Below are 16,819 nucleotides of genomic sequence, written 5' to 3'. Positions count from 1 at the left end.
ATTTTTAAAAGGGAAGGGCGAAAAATTGGCCTTTTTTGTGGTCATTTTTTATTTTAATATAGTAAAATTATTTAATTTATATTATACTATTCAGAATTCAGAGGGAACGTTTTTTCTAATTGCGGTCGCCTCTCGGTAGGCAATGGCAAACCTCCGAGTGTATTTCTGCCATGAAAAAGCTTCTCATAAACAAAATATCTGCCGTTCGGAGTCAGCTGGAAACTGTAGGTCCCTTCATTTGTGGAACAAGATCAAGACGCACGCCACAAATAGGAGGAGGAGCTCGGCTAAACACCCAAAAAGGGTGTACGCGCCAATTATATGTATTTATATAATATATCTATACTAATATTATAAAGAGGAAAACTTTGTTTGTTTGTAATGAATAGGCTCCAAAACTACTGGACCGATATTAAAAATTCTTTCACCATTCGAAAGCTACATCATCCACGAGTAACATGGATTATATTTTATTTTGGAAATAGGGCTCGAGATATAGGTCAAAACGTGGACCCGGGTAACCTTCGGATGTGTATGTACAATATGGGTATCAAATGGAAGCTGTTGGTAAATGCTTTAGTCCAGAGTATTTTTGATGCCGCTCCGTCACTAGGGTCTCGAGATAGAGATCAAAACGTGGACCCTAGAATGTGTTTGTACAATATGGATATCAAATTGAAGCTGTTGGTGAATGCTTTGGTACAGAGTATTTTTCATGCCGCTCCGTGACTGGGGTCTCGAGATATAGGTCAAAACGTGGACCCGGGTAAACTTTGGTTGTGTATGTACAATATGGGTATCAAATGAAAGCTGTTGATAAGTGCTTTAATACGGGGTAATTTTCATACCTATTGATGACTAGGGTCTCGAAATATATGCCAAAACGTGGACCCGCCGTGTCTTTGAACCGAATTAAACCAAACTTACACACATTGTTAAGTAAGTATTGAAAATGGGTTTCGTAAAGTTTGGTTGCAATTCGGAGCACTGGCAACGGGTACAGCGTTCTTTTGAACCAGCCATAATGTCGCTTACTTTCTTAACGCTGAACTGTCAAATTGACAGTGTGAGTTACAATGTGTCAATATTTCTTTCTAATTTGGATGCCATAAGGAAAAAACGTAAGTGCAACATGTAAAAATTGTTTGTGATTTTTTTTGGAGTGGATTTTGGAACAGTGAATAATTTCTTACGAAATTTGAGAATTTAATGTGAAATCCGAATGAAATTATGTGTTCGTGGAAAAAACAATTTTTTTCGTTTTTTTTTTTTTGAAAAATATAAATGGATAATGGTTAAAAAAGCTCCAATGCTTAATAAAACATATAAATTGAAACGAAAAATTCATGGATGATCAGGAAAAAAGACGATTGTTTATTCATATGCGTTGATTTGAAATTTAAAAACAATCTTCTTTTTTCCTGATTTTCAATTTATGTTTTATATTTACTCAAAAACAAATAGAAAAACAAAAAATATTGTTTATGCCAAAGCGCTTGAATAAAGAATAAAGAAATAAATAATATGAAAATCATATATTTTCTGTTCTAAACCATATCTATTCTATTTTAGTGTGCCCAGCGAAGGGGGCCGGGTTTGCTAGTATATATTATAAGGCTATATTGTTCCAATCCTACATTTTTTAAGCCAAAAAATAGGTGGCAACGCCATTAACAAAATACTTTTCAATTAAAATGTACCCACTTATCTTTTGCGTGATACCCACATCCTTATACTTAATTCAACTGTACTTTTTGTAACCATTTGGCCCTAAAGAGTTAGGTGGCAACGCCATACAAATAATTTAAATTAAAGCCTTATTCATACTTTTGAATACATTTTGTTTGATATCCATATGCTAACCTCAAATTTTCTAAATTTTGTTATTAATTGAAATTTTTATTTAATTTCCAAAAAATAAAAACATACAAGTTATTTCGTTTATTAATTTGTTTCTTAAAAAAAACACATTATTAATTTAGTGCGTCTGCCGGTTACAACGGTCCGTCTAGCACTGCCCTTCATCTGTTATCAAAAATCATAATTATAGCATAAGGTCACGTTGCATTCAAGAAAGGAATGCAGTCACGTTGTGGGAACGAAAATTTGGCTGGTTGCTACGTTAGCAAAAATTCGTGGGAGCGCAAATGATATCTGATATCTTAACTCCTCCCCCCGTAAGATCAATCGTCCCGATTGTTAGTAGACCGGTAAATCATTAATGCTGCGGAATCCGCATTTAGTCTAGTGACAAGAGGGTTCATCAGGATTCAATGCCTTCGGCTCTGATCCTTCGTTAACTATATTTGTTATTTCAACTTTTGACTTTGGTTTGGTCCTCAACTTGTAGAACATTGCGGACACACAGGAAAGTAATATTACTGACATGATCAAATTAAATGACAGTGTTAAATTTTCTTTAGTGGATATTGAGTTTATTTCTTCTATATTATTTAAGTGAAGTTCTTTCATCATCCCCAAAGAGAGGACTTCTTCAATATTAGATTTATTTGCTGTCAATTGCAATACGGCTGGGAGTGGTTTCAAAGATGAAATTTCTCTTGAAATGTAAGTTCTGTTATCTATTGTTACGGTTTCGTTGTGAAATTGAAGTAGATACGTTCCCGAAAGTTGGTACGATTTATTCTTTGAAATTTCTACGAATCCTTCGAATTGGTTCAAAAAGATCGTTCCTTGAAAAAGCCCTTGTACTGAAGGTACGTGTTGGTTGTTTATTATAGTGCAATTATGATTTTTGCTATTCAGAATCCGTTTCACACAATTAGAATTACTTACTTCTAGTAAATTATCCCTATTACAAATGGTCAGTTCATTAACTTTGTTACATTGTTTTTTGATCTCATATAGATCATTATTGCATTTTAAAAAATATTCTGAATCAATTTTCAATATTGTATTATTTCGTTTTACAGGCTTAATTAACAATTTTGCACAAATTAATTGCTCTATTGCTGGCAAATTTATAATATATATTAACATGTTTTCATTCGTAGCTATTCTTATACTAGCGAAACCTAAGGCTTCTTCTAAATTATTATAGGGGAATTTTTCGAAATCGAGAAACGTTTTTGCTTCTCCCATTTCCTTTTCTGATAATAAAAAAGAATTAATAACTCCTACTTTAGCCCACTGTAGAGCGTATTCGATGTTGACTATTTCGTCTTTAACAATTTTTATCTTATTGGCAATTGATTCCTCTATTGTTCTTCTAACTTCTTGAAGTGATTGTAATGTCTTCAGTATATGGTTAGTTCTGTTAGTTAGTAAATTAATTCTGTCGATGGTGTCCTTGTTAATTACTTTCTGTCGTTCGTTGTTATCTAATAAACCTTTAATTTTTTTGACAACCACAGTGTGATCTTCGTGATCAGGGGTGCCAGCTATCCATTTCCACGCTGTTCCAAGGATGTCAATTGAACGTTTCTTCCTTGGAGTAATCCTTTTTAGAGCATCTCTAAGCTGCTTTATGTCATATAAAAGAAAAGGCAATACGGTGCTGTTTCCCAGTATTTTTTCTTGAATTTCAAGTTCTATGTCGTCAATAGTCCTTTTGTACTCGGTCAACTCTAAAACATGAATAAGCTTAAAGTTTCCGTTTTGTAGTCGCGCTTGTTCGAGGTGAATTGAAATTAGTTGTGAATGTGAGTAGTCCAATATTTGAACTTCCGAATTGCAGATATTAAGAATTGCAAGAAGTATTACAAAAACGTTCGTCATTTCCTGTAGAGGAAGGAATGGTAAAACCTATTTAATATTTTCCTTATGAATTATTCTGTCACGGAATTGTATTTTGACTTTGTTGCCTAAATCTTCTTTGACTTTTTGTTTCCTGTAACGTGGCAGTAGTTTATTCCTTTGTCCTATGATTTTTTCGTAAATAACATCTCCTGGCTGGTAAGTTTTTATATTGCTTGGACTATTTTTTAAAATCATTTGGTCTTGTGCTTTTTTCAAAATTTCAACTAAATTGTGTGGGGTCTTATTAAAGAAAATGTCTACGGGTTTATTTTGTGTAACTGAGTGAATTGTATGATTGTAGAGTGTAACTGCTCTGTAGAATGTTTCAACATTGTCTATTAGATGGATTTCTTCTTTTAGACATCTAGCTATTTCTGTTAAGGTTGAGTGGGCTCTTTCAATTTGGCCATTTGTGTTACTATGTCGTGGAGTACAATAATATAATTCAATCCGTAATCTTTGCATTAGTGATTTAAATTGGGCACTCAAAAATCCTGGCTCGTTATCAAGTGTTATTTTCTTGGCATTCGGAAAACTTTGTAACACATCTAAAACCTTTTCTCCTAAATTTGTTTTTTCTTCTATATTTTTAATGACCATGAATTTTGAATAGGAATCTATGCAGGTTATAAATTTTAGGTTTTCCGCGAAAAAAATATCTATGTTTAAGTACTCCCCCTCCTTCTTTGGAATTGGCGCCTCTCCAATTGGAACTCTCTGTGGGTGACGATTATATTTGTTCTTATTACAAATATCGCATTGTTTAATGTATTCTTTAAAGTAGTTTAGCATCTTTGGCCAATAATATTGTTTGTAAATTTGTTTATGATTTTCTTTGGAATTTCGATGAGCTCGACAATGGGTATATTGTACTATGTCCTGTCGATCGTCCTCATTTGTTATGTCCAAAGGAAATATTCTGGTGTAAACAAATTTATTTGTGAAAACTCCTTTAACAGTTTCTCTGAAATCGTAAAGATCTTCTGGCGTACAGTGCAAGGCGGTAACCAGGTTTGGTTGAACAAATTCTAAAAGTATTGTTTTTAGGTTTTCTCTGGTGTCGAATTCAATGATATGTCTTGTCCTTCCAAATGTCACTATCATTTCATGAATTGTAAAATTGGATTTGCTCAAAAGTATTTGTTGCTTGAATTCATTTAAAGGTTTGGATGTTTCAGGGATATTAGAAACATCACTGGATTCAGTGGAATGTTGGGTACTGCGTATTGAGTCTTCATCGGAAATGTTGTTTAGGCACAGGCGCGAAAAAGCATCAGCAACAACATTGCTTGCGCCTGGTTTGTAAACCATTTTTGGTGAAAATTCTTCAATAAATGAGCGCCATCGTTTAATTTTCGCATTTGGATTTTTTGTGGAGATTGCACCTGTTAATGGTTGGTGATCTGTATGAATTTCAAGATTAGTTGTACCGTAAAGGTAGTTAGTTAACGTCCTTAGAGCCCAGACTATCGCAAAAAGTTCCCTTTCGTTTGTTGCGTACTTTCGTTCTGTTTCATTTAATGTTTTTGATATAAATGTTATTGGCTTACCCTCTTGACTGAGAACAGCTCCTATTGCGGCTGCCGAAGCATCAGTCGTTAATGTGAATTTCTTATTAAAGTCAGGTTGGGTCAGTTCTACCTGTTCGGACAATAAACTTTTTAATTTATTAAAGGCAAGGATACCTTCTTCGTCAAGACGTATTTCAATTTTTTTGGACATATATTGCGATACTTTGCCATTATCGCCTGCCAAATATTTCGTCAACGGTTTGGCTATATTTGCGTAGTTTTTAATAAATTTGCGATAATATCCTACAACTCCTAGAAAACTCCTTAGTTGTCTTAAAGTTTGAGGTAAGGGATAATTCTGTATTGCTTCTATTTTTTTTGGGTCGGTTTTAATTACCTTATGACCTACAACGTAACCTAGAAAGTCGATTTCTTTGGCATAAAATTTTGATTTTTCTAAAGAAATTTTCATGTTAGCTTCTTTGAGCGTATTAATTATAATTTCAAGATGGTTGAAATGATCTTCCAAAGTTCCTGAGTATACGATGATGTCATCAATGTAGACATGACATATCTTTCCTATATAGTCACGTAATATATTATCCATGGCTCTTTGGAAAATACTCGGCGCATTTTTAAGTCCGAATGGCATCCTGAGAAATTCGTATTTCCCGTTATTGACGGAAAATGCTGTCTTTTCAATATCTTTCTCACTCATGAGAATCTGATGGAATCCAGATTCGAGGTCAATTGTTGAGAAGTATTTGGCTGTGCCAAGGTTTGATAAAATAACGTTACAGTCCGGAATAGGGTATTTATCGGGTATTGTTTGTTCATTTAATTTTTTATAATCAATGACCATACGTAATTTTTGCGAGCCATCGTCATTAGTTCCCTTTTTTGGAACTACCCATATGGGTGAATTAAAAGGGCTTTTACTAGGACGAATTATCTCGTCCTGCAATAACTTTTTGATCTCATTGTTAATAAAACTATTTGCAGAAAGCGGGTAGGGATACTGCTTGCTCCATATTGGCGCTTCAGCAATTGTGCGAATTTCCGCTTTAATGTCCGTCCTAAACGGTAAGTTTAAATTTATATTTGAATGTAGTTCTTCTACATTCTTAACTACATTTGTTTTTAATAATTTCAAGGTTTCTTCACTTTCACTGGTAAAATTAATTTGTTCATTTTCCATATTACTCAAAAAGTTTTCGCTATTTTCATTTTCATGCTTCAAATTCTCTGATTCAAAGTCTACAAATTTTTCAACGTGTTTTCCACACGTCAGAGTACCTTCCTTAAAATTCAACTTTACATCTGCTTTCCTCATAAAATTATACCCTAAGAGTATGTCTGCATCAAGATTCGGAACTTCATAAAATCTTTCTTTTATCCCAAAGATAGATGCTTCATAATAAAAGTTAATGATGGTGAAACCGTTGATGGTTTTTACCCTCTTCTTAATAACTAACTTCTTTCTGTTTGTAAGGACTCCAGGGCTACAATAGCAGCTAGTAGCGCCACTATCGATTAGAATCCTACATTTTCTTCCTGATGAGGCTGTCATCCAAATGTAGGGCAGCTCGATCCTTCTTCTAAAAAAACGTCTTCATTCAGATTATTTATTCTTTGGGCTTTAACCTGAGGTTGATAGCTTAATTGTTTACTACCTGGAAATTGGCGTTTTATGCCTTGTTGAAAATTGTTAAAATTTGGCCTATTGTTGTTTGTAAATGGTTGTCGATAGTTTCCGTTCGAGAATGTTTGATGGTGTGCGAATGGCCGGAAATTACTTCGGAATCCATTATTTTGGGGAGGTTTCTGAATTATGTTGGCAGAACTTCCTAATTCCATTAGCTCAGGTTTTGCTTCAATGTGTAACGGTTGGTTATTTCGTATTCTTGGGAAATTATTTTGGGGAGATCTTAAGTGATTTTGATTTCTATTCAAATTATTTCTGTTGAATTGGAACGCGAAATTTGCTCTTACATTATTTGCATCTAACTCCTGTGCCTTAGCTAGTGCGTTCGGCAAATCGCTTGGGGATAGTGAAAAAATAATATTTGCAAGTGGTGGATTCAGTCCAGTAATAAAAACTCTAAGCGCATATTGCCTGTTCTTTTTATTCAGCTCATTTGTGAGCTCTGACCGTGACCCGTGAGTCATAATTGTTTTATTAATAAGTGAAGTCAGTTTTTTATTGACTTCATTGTAATAATCGATTATGGAAAGCGACCCCTGCCTCATTACACTTAATTCCTGTTCTATTATATGCAATGGTCTTTTGTCCGCATAGGCAAAGTCCAATCTGCTGAGGATAGCGTCAAAGTTAAGGACTGTCCCATGGTTAGTCAGCATGTCATTAGCGTCTGCTATAATCTTATTCCTCAAGATTGTTAATGCGGCGTAATATTTCCGACTTCCTTTATTATATAATAGCATACTGCTGTTAGCAGCTTCGCGCCAACTGACATAGGAATTTTTTCCATCAAATATAGGTAGTGATTTAATCACATCTAACGTCTCGTCACATCTAATCGAATCGTCAATTGATTGTGTTTGATATTCGCAAACAGTGTTTATGCTGGTCAACTTCTCTAGTTCCCTAGTTAGCTCGTCTATCTTATTTTGCAAGGGACCTAACTGGCTTTCTATTAGCCTACCTATGACTTCATGAGTAGCCATTCTTCCTTTGATTAAAAGTTAAACTTCGTCTGGTGGCAAATCTAATTTTTCTTCTAATAAATAGTGAACTTACTTAAATAGTCTTATACTTATTTTCTCCAGGCTCCTGCGATGTTCGTCCCGTCTATTTCACTCGTTGCTAGTGTCTTGGCCACACTAGGTCATCTATTTTCTCCAGGCTCCTGCGATGTCTATTTCACTCGTTGCTAGTGTCTTGGCCACACTAGGTCATCCTTCTATGGCTTTTCAGTTGGCTTTCACTGACACACAGTGCAATTTTTTGTTAATTTCTGTTTCTGTGTTGTTTTTTGTTTTGAAATTTGTTTTTGTTGATTTGATTTTTTGTATTTGGAATTACTTCCCTTAATAGTTTGCACCAGTTTTTTGTTTTTTTTGGTTTGCCAAAAATCGTTCACAGTTTTACAGTTTCCCAATGCCGAAAACTAATTCACATATTCTATTGATGATTCCCTGTTTTCGATTGGCCTTTCAAGCGTAAATATCTGGGTTGCAAGATTTGAAGGACTTTTTAAACTCCACTTCAAACAAATTACACAAATAATATTGAATATGTTAAAATCCGTTTTGGCGTGGCGCGATAAGTTGGCACACACACACACACTTTGAATCTTTCACTTTTAATTTTTCTTAAGTCGCGCTGAGATTTATTATTCTCAGCCAAAGTAATATTATTTTTTATATTTTTTTATTATTTTTTCTCCACTATTAGGATACTTATTCCTTTTTTTTGGCGTCTCTACCGAATCCTTACTTTTTGTTTTCAGGATATTACACGGTAGGGATCCCGGTTGAGCCCCCAGTTATTTCGTTTATTAATTTGTTTCTTAAAAAAAACACATTATTAATTTAGTGCGTCTGCCGGTTACAACGGTCCGTCTAGCACTGCCCTTCATCTGTTATCAAAAATCATAATTATAGCATAAGGTCACGTTGCATTCAAGAAAGGAATGCAGTCACGTTGTGGGAACGAAAATTTGGCTGGTTGCTACGTTAGCAAAAATTCGTGGGAGCGCAAATGATATCTGATATCTTAACTTACACATAGCAGAAAAAGTCTGCGTTCACCTATGCAAATATTCTTTGGATTAGAAAAAGTTCAAAACAATAAATATTTCAGAAATTTTTTTTAATGAGTTTTATTTAGTTCACTTAAACGTAACTATCACACATATTTCGCTACCAATAACAAAATCAAATTTAAAATGAGATCACATAAAATTAAAAAGGCCATTCAAACTAAACGGAAAAAGTTTGCGTTCACTAATAAAATAAAAGGCTTAAGATCATAGAAATGTTTTAAAATTAATAGCTAGTTGGATATCCGAGCCTTTTTATGACTTCTAGAAGGCGTCTTTTCATTGATCCAACTAGTTTGGCTGTTATTTCTGGACTTATGGCTTCCCATTCCTCTTTAAGCGCGTTCTTAAGCATTTCCTTGCTAATTATTGTACGCTCTCGTATTTTTTTTTTCTAGAACGGTGATTGTCAGGTGATTGTGGGGGTGTCCGAAGTTGTCTTGAAACATTATACAACAACCACAACCTAACAATCTCTGCTGTGTGTTTCGGGTCGTTGTCCTGTTGGAAAACAAATCTTTCACCGAGTCCCAGTTTGATTGCACTTTCCCTCAAATTCGTTTTTAAAATATCGAGATAATCATGTCTGTTCATTATCGACTCAATAAACTGTATATTTCCAACGCCCGAACTAGCCATACACCCCCATATCATGGCACCTCCTCCCCCATGCTTTACCGTAGGTACCAGATTTTGCTTTCCAAGTGCCGTTCCGTTTTTCCTCTAAATAATTTTATGACCTTTTATCCCGAAAATGCAAAACTTGCTCTCATCTGAAAAAATCACACTATTCCAAAACTCAGGTGGCTTGTTTACGTATTCCTTGGCGAAAGCCATCCGCTTAAGTCGATTTACTCGCGATATGAGGGGTTTTTTCGGGCCACTCTGCCGTGAAATTCGATTCTTTTTAGAATTTTTCTTACTGTATCTGCATGTACAATACTTTCTTTTGGTATTCTACTTCTATGTCTTTTGAAATTTGACTTGCTGTTAGTCGTGGATTAGACTACACAAGAATAGTTATGTTGCGTTCTTCTCTTTCCGTCAGTTTTTTTGGACGCCCAGAACGAGGCTTAGACTCCAAACAATTCGTTTGCTTGAAGTTGTTTATCACTCTTTGGACCGAGGAGTATTGCCTCCCAACAATTTTCGCGATTTCACGATAGCTCTTCCTATTTTGCCACAAACTTACAATGATTTGCCTTTCACCAATATCTATTTCTTTTCGCCTTTGGTTCATAGTAACGAAAAATGTATTTCTAATATCAATTTTTCCCTTTTTAGATTTGTTCTTAACCGCGTCAACTACATGAATGATTTAAAATTAAATTTAACGTAATTGCCATGCAAATAATCGTCACTATTCGAAATGAACGCACACTTTTTCTGCTCAGCCTATTTAAGTAACTGTACTACAATCCCGTTATCTGAACACGACGCAGCTCAAACTCCAAAAAATTTTGTTCATACCCTCTACGAATAATTTTCTTTGAAATAAGTGAAAAGAAATAACTGAGAGTTTTAAGATAAACACGTTAAATTATTTTAATACTTTATAACAGTGGTTGAACGCAGACTTTTTCTACCATGTGTATGTATTAATAATGTTTCGACTTGACTTCGGGAAATTTTGAATAAACAAAAATTAATAATTGTAAAAGTTATCGTCCCTTGCGGTGATCATCACAAGTCTTTGGAAATCCATCTAAAATCAATCGGACAGAAGAAATTAGAAAGCGAATAGTTAAAATACTGAAAAACTGAAGATTTACAGATAGACACCGTTATTTCAACTACCATTAAAAAAATAGTGGTAGAGCAATTTAGTAGTAGAGCAAAACGCTCAACCCTGATTTTGACTGAAGTTTTGGATTTCGGAAAGCTGTGAGCACAATGGGTGCCGCATTCGCCAACAATGGAACAAAAACTCATCCGACTGCGACTTTTTTTTAGCAACATTTAAAGCGTTTACGAATGGATAAAGTGGGATTAGACATGTGTCTATCACCATGATCCTGTATCAAAGCAAGAAACTAAAGAGTGGTGTGAACTTGGTTCATTGGCTCGGGAACGAGTTCGTATCCGGAAATCCGTCAAGAAGGTGTTAGCATAAATTTTTTGGGATGTGACGGGAATTTTTTTTTTGGATTACTTGCAAACTGATAAAACAATACATTTTTAATATTATTGAATCCTTTTGAAACAGTTAAATGAAACCATTCTTGACAAAATATCCAGTTTGCGAAAGAAAAAAAATATTTTTCATCAGGACAATGCAACGCGTCACAAGAGCATTTCAACAGTGGCTAAAATCAATAAATTAAAGTTCGAATTATTAGAGCATTCATCGTATTCCACATATTTGGCCCCTAGCGACATCCATCTGTTTCCAGTTCTAAAAAATGCATGCGCTGAAAGCGTTTTTCGCCAAATGATGGGGTCATAACAGCTGTGGAAGCGTGTTTTGCAGCCTTTCAGATTCTCACTTCAGGAATGGAATTCATATTTTGGAATCTCGTTGGAATAAGTGTATTGATGCTCAGGTAGACTATACTAAATAATAAAGTGGATTTCAAACCATAAAAATGTGTTTTTCTTATCGAACCGCAAAACTCATTGAACAACTCAGTGAAGCACTCTCAATACTTTCGAACACATTATCAGATTTTCTTTTATTAAATATCCTTTGATTTATTAAATATTTTTCATTAAATATACTTAAAATAAGGTTAAAAAGGGAGAATGAATGCAAGGACTGCACTGAGAATAAATGAACAAGCAGGAATAAGTGAGCTTCTTTTGTTTTGACTGAAATTGTCTGAAATTTCCACTTACTCTAGGCAGACGTATTATTAATATTGTTTGCCACCATGACGATAGAAAATATATATTTGTTTCGATTTTTATCAGAAGTCTGCCGTATAAAAAGAAAAATTAACTAAAAGTAAAAATCGAAGCACTACAGCGACATACATATACGAGTACATACGAGGTGTGTTCAAAAAGTATTACGAATTTTGTGTTTTTTCAAAAATTATTTTTTTATTCATTAATTTCTATTTTGTTCCCTTCAAAGTAGTCCCCATGATGCGCACTTGTGCCAACGTTTTTTCCAATCTTCGAAGCACTTCAAAAAATAATTTTTTTTTTATTTTGTTCAGCTCCTCCTTCGATTGCGTCTTTATCTCGTCAATCGTTGTGTAGCGTGAGCCTCTTCAGTTTCGGGAACATGAAAAAGTCGCAGGGGGCCACACCTGGGGAATACGGTGGCTGTGGCATCATTAGTGTGTTGTTTTTGGCCAAAAAGTCGCCAATTCGCGCAAATTGCTGTGGCAAGAACTCACGATGCACAACGCTCCTGCAATCGAAAAAAACGGTAAGCAAAACCTTTAAGTTCATTCGACCCAACTTGGCGCGTTTTTTTCAGTCTTGGTTCGTGCGACGGCTTCCATTGAGATGTTTGAGCTTTGCTTTCCACGTCATAACCATAAACCCACGATTCGTCACCAGTTACCACCACTCAGGAGCAAATTGGGGTCGTTGCGGACAAAGTCCAACATCTCATTAGCAATGTTCATGCACTGCTGTATTTGGTCGAAATTGAGCAGTTTTGGTACGAATTTTGCGGCGACCCGTCTCATGCCCAAATCATTAAAAAAATCGGATGGCAGGAGCCAATCATATGTCTAGGTCCTCAGCAACTTCTCTAATGGTGATTCGACGATTAGTTAACACCATTTCAGTCAACATTCGAAATGCATCCGCGCACTTAATTTCGTTTTTCACATAAAATTTGATACATGTTCTTTGATCCATCTTTTTGAATAGGTAAAAATCGAGGACGAGCCGAAACACGTGCAAGTAAAGCACTCGTTGGCATGAGTGAGAGACATGAGTACCAACATATCGCCGCAAAAAATCGAAATTCAAATATACGTAGCCTGCGAAAATTCAAAATTCGCGATACTTTTTGAACACACCTCGTATATAAGTTTCTGTAAGTTTCTTTCTTTCAAAGTGTTGCGAGTGCGCTTGGTGGGCTATTCCAAACTTCGACAACTGCAATTTAACTATAATACATACGTAGATACATACATATAGTATATTAATCTGTATACCAGCGCGCTTGTGCACAAGGGCTTTATAATTATTTGTAGCACTTTTGTAGCAGCAGAAAAGAATCGTGATAAATATACACATACCGCTTTGATCAAAAAGTTCCCAGAATATATAGTCAGAAAATTCAAAATGTTTTTGCTTATCTGTATCTGTTTCAAAAAGTTTATTCCTCAAAGTGGTACTATCTCCTTCAAAGTAGTCTCCATCAACTGCAACGCACTTATGCTAGCATTTGATCCAGCTCTCGAAGCATTTCTGGAACTCTATTTTCGTTATAGCCATGAGAACCGCCTTCGCTTGTACCATTACTTGCTTTCGCTCTCGGCTGTTAAAACACGATCCCCGAAGTGGTTTTTTGACTCGATCAAACGGAAAAAAGTCGCCGGGAGCCATATCAGGTGAATTGGAGGCTGTTGGATGGTACTCGTTTCGTTCTTAGTAAACAATTTACGGATATTTATGACACTGTGCGATGGTGTGTTGCCATAGTGTAAAATCTAGTTCCCAAAAACCACAAACCTAGTTGTGTTCCCACAAATCCCTTTCTTTTTTGGCGAATTGTTTTACATAAATGTCGCATAACGCCTAAATAATACTACTTATTAACTGTCTGATCTTTTGGCCAAAACTCGTGGTGATTAATACCGGTGTAATCCATTAAAACAGTGAACTTTTTTGACTGAAAAAGACGTGGTGTATTTGGCTTTGATTCATTCGGCGCTCTTCACTCACTCGCTTGATGTCTGGATTGCGTGTCGCACTCATAAGCCCATGTCTTGCCTCCAGTAATGATGAGTTTGATGAATGTTGGGTTGGACTTAGCCTTGGAAACCATCCTTTTAGCGATATTAACGCAGTTCCTATTTTGCAGGAAATTCAGGTCTTTTGCGACCAACTTTGCAGCAACACTGCGCAAACCCAAATCATTAACTACAATGTCCTGCACGGATCCATAAGCAATGTTCAAGCCCTCTGCCAGCGCTCTGATGGTTCATTTGCGGTTATTGATCAACTTTTCTTTCACTTTATTGATGTCTTCATTAGTTTTCTATGTCATATTCGTCATCCGACTCTCGATCTTTTTTGAAGCGTTCAGGGCACTCATAAGCGGCTGAGGGCTGTTTTCTTTAGAGTATCTTTATCGAAAGAGTTACCCAACATTTCTTTCCCACTATTAAATCCATTTTTAACGCAAAATGTAATACAAACTCGTTGTAAATTTAAATCCATTTTTAAAAATGTTATAAAACATTATAAAAAATCGAAAACTCGTGCAGAGGTAGGTCTACTCAAGATGGCGTAACTGTTGCAAATGCCAAGCAAGGACAATTGATTTTTGGTAGGAAAGTTAATCACAGATATGGCAGCCTAACAAAAAAAAAAAAACATAAATAAAACAGAACTTAAATCAGTTGACTGAGAGCGGAATATAAATACCAAAATGCTTAGAATGATCAGAGGAGTTGATTTAGCCATTTCTGTGCATCCGTCCGCCCTATCGCACGTTATCTCGAACAATATTGAAACTTGGTACACTTATTACCAGGTAGTTTGGTATTGAAAATGTACGAGATCAGTCATTAGCCACGCTCACCTGCCATCAAAACTTAATATTTCTGTAATAAATGAAGCAAAGAATCGACTTAATGCTGAACAGAAACTAAGAGCTATAATGAAAAAAATTAGAAAATTCGCGGGGCCACCATCATTGATGGATTGTTTATAATTACACGTAATGATGGTTTGAGATTCTACCATCGCCGGAGATCATCAAAAACAGTGACATCATTGCAAGCAGCATTTCGAAGACTGTCAATGAATTGTTTGGAAACTCTTGATCAAAAAATTATTCAATTTATACAACAAAGAGAAGGATTGTCGAATACTCTTTTAATTGTCAAAGTGTACGTATTCATGCTACTGGCGTATTGAATCCAGTTATGGAAAAATGCAATGTGGTAGTTTTTCATCAGACTTGGTTGCGTGAAGACGAGGAAATCAGTTTACCGAATTTTAACTGCTTCATCCAGAGTAAAAGAAGTAATGTTCGAACCGAAGGCGTCGCTATCTACCACAACAAAAATTATACCGGGAATGTCCTTACACCATACTTACGATTTACCGCTGTGCAGTCAACATCAAATGCAACTATAGCAGAAGATTTTTTTTTTTTTTTTATTTCTTCCATAAAATATTACACCTGTCGTTAGACAATAAGTAATTTGACTTACAAAGAAGATGTCGGTGATATTTGTATTTCTGTGTGCCGCGCGATAAATGGACAAAACATAGTAATTGTGGGTGTCTACATAACTCCGAATTCACATATCAACTACATTATCGCATTATCGTTATTAAGATACACTCGTGATGGTGGTAAATTTCTTCCTCCATGCGACGATCTGAAACCTCTCATATTAATTGGAGATTTCAATGTAAATTTTGCATCGGACACTTCCATGAAATCCATAAAATTTTTAGAACATCAACTAAATTTACAAATGAGTAATGACCGCTATATTTCAACAAGAAAATCAGGAACAACGATAGATACCGTATTTTCTCGCTATATCGACACAATCGAGTCAAGAACATATACTTATATATATCCTATTTCAGTTACCACAAACCGATTGTATGCACTGCTGCTATTGCACTATCAATACAAAATGTACAGGCTATTGAAGCACCAACTAATATACAAATTTCAGAAATAAATGAATAAGAATATTATCCACTATTATTGTATGTACAATAATTTTATAAAAAATAATTTCAATCCTCATTAAAATATTTAATTTAAGAAATTTCACATCATTTTTTATATTTCCGATCATGCCCCTCATCTCTTCTGCTTCGAACGTCTCTGGCTGCTCGTGGCTCCGGTTAACAACAATGGTGATGACAACGACAGTAGCAATTGCATCTAGCAACAATTACAATTTTATTAACGTTGCTATGTCGGTTTTCTCTTATTGCACTTCCATTCGTGTCTGTTCTGCTTCCGCCATGGGGCTGGTTTTCTCCCACACCTTGAGTCGACCAGTGGGTGTTTTCATTAAGGGAGTTTAAATTTAACCACAATACCACACGGTAGGCAGGAAGCATCGACAGGTTGCAAGCTGGGTTGTATTTGTTGATGATTATAGGTGCAAAATCCATTGGAATTGAAATCCTACCTACTCCTTTTCAAAAGTTATTCATATTTTTATATTTCATGTTGGGACAATTTGGAATCAATATCAAAAGTATAATCTCGTTTGAATTTGTATTATGCAAGAGAATAATAAAGAATCTTACGTAAGTTTTTAGCCGATTTTAATCGTTTCCAAGGTACACCACGTGGAGGTAACATACTTTGTACCTTTTTTTTCTATTTTTTTATGTTTTTTCAGTTTTTTTTTTTTTTAGATTTTTTGTTTTTTTTAGATTTTTTTTATTTTTAGATATTAAGATGTGTTACTATTTCTGTATATATTATTTAGAATTTGTAAACTTAAGTTTGTAAATTTAAACATGCTGTGATGAAAATGTAACGACAGCTTTCTTTAAGCGACTTATAAAAGATGGTTCATCTAGCAAATTTATTTTAAATCTATTCCAATATTTATTGAACTCGCTATGAACTGACTCTCCAGCCTGCTC

The sequence above is a fragment of the Anastrepha obliqua genome, chromosome 3, assembly GCF_027943255.1.
Source record: "Anastrepha obliqua isolate idAnaObli1 chromosome 3, idAnaObli1_1.0, whole genome shotgun sequence".
In the NCBI taxonomy this organism is placed as follows: Eukaryota; Metazoa; Arthropoda; class Insecta; order Diptera; family Tephritidae; genus Anastrepha; species Anastrepha obliqua.
Note: the sequence above shows the minus strand (reverse complement) of the source record.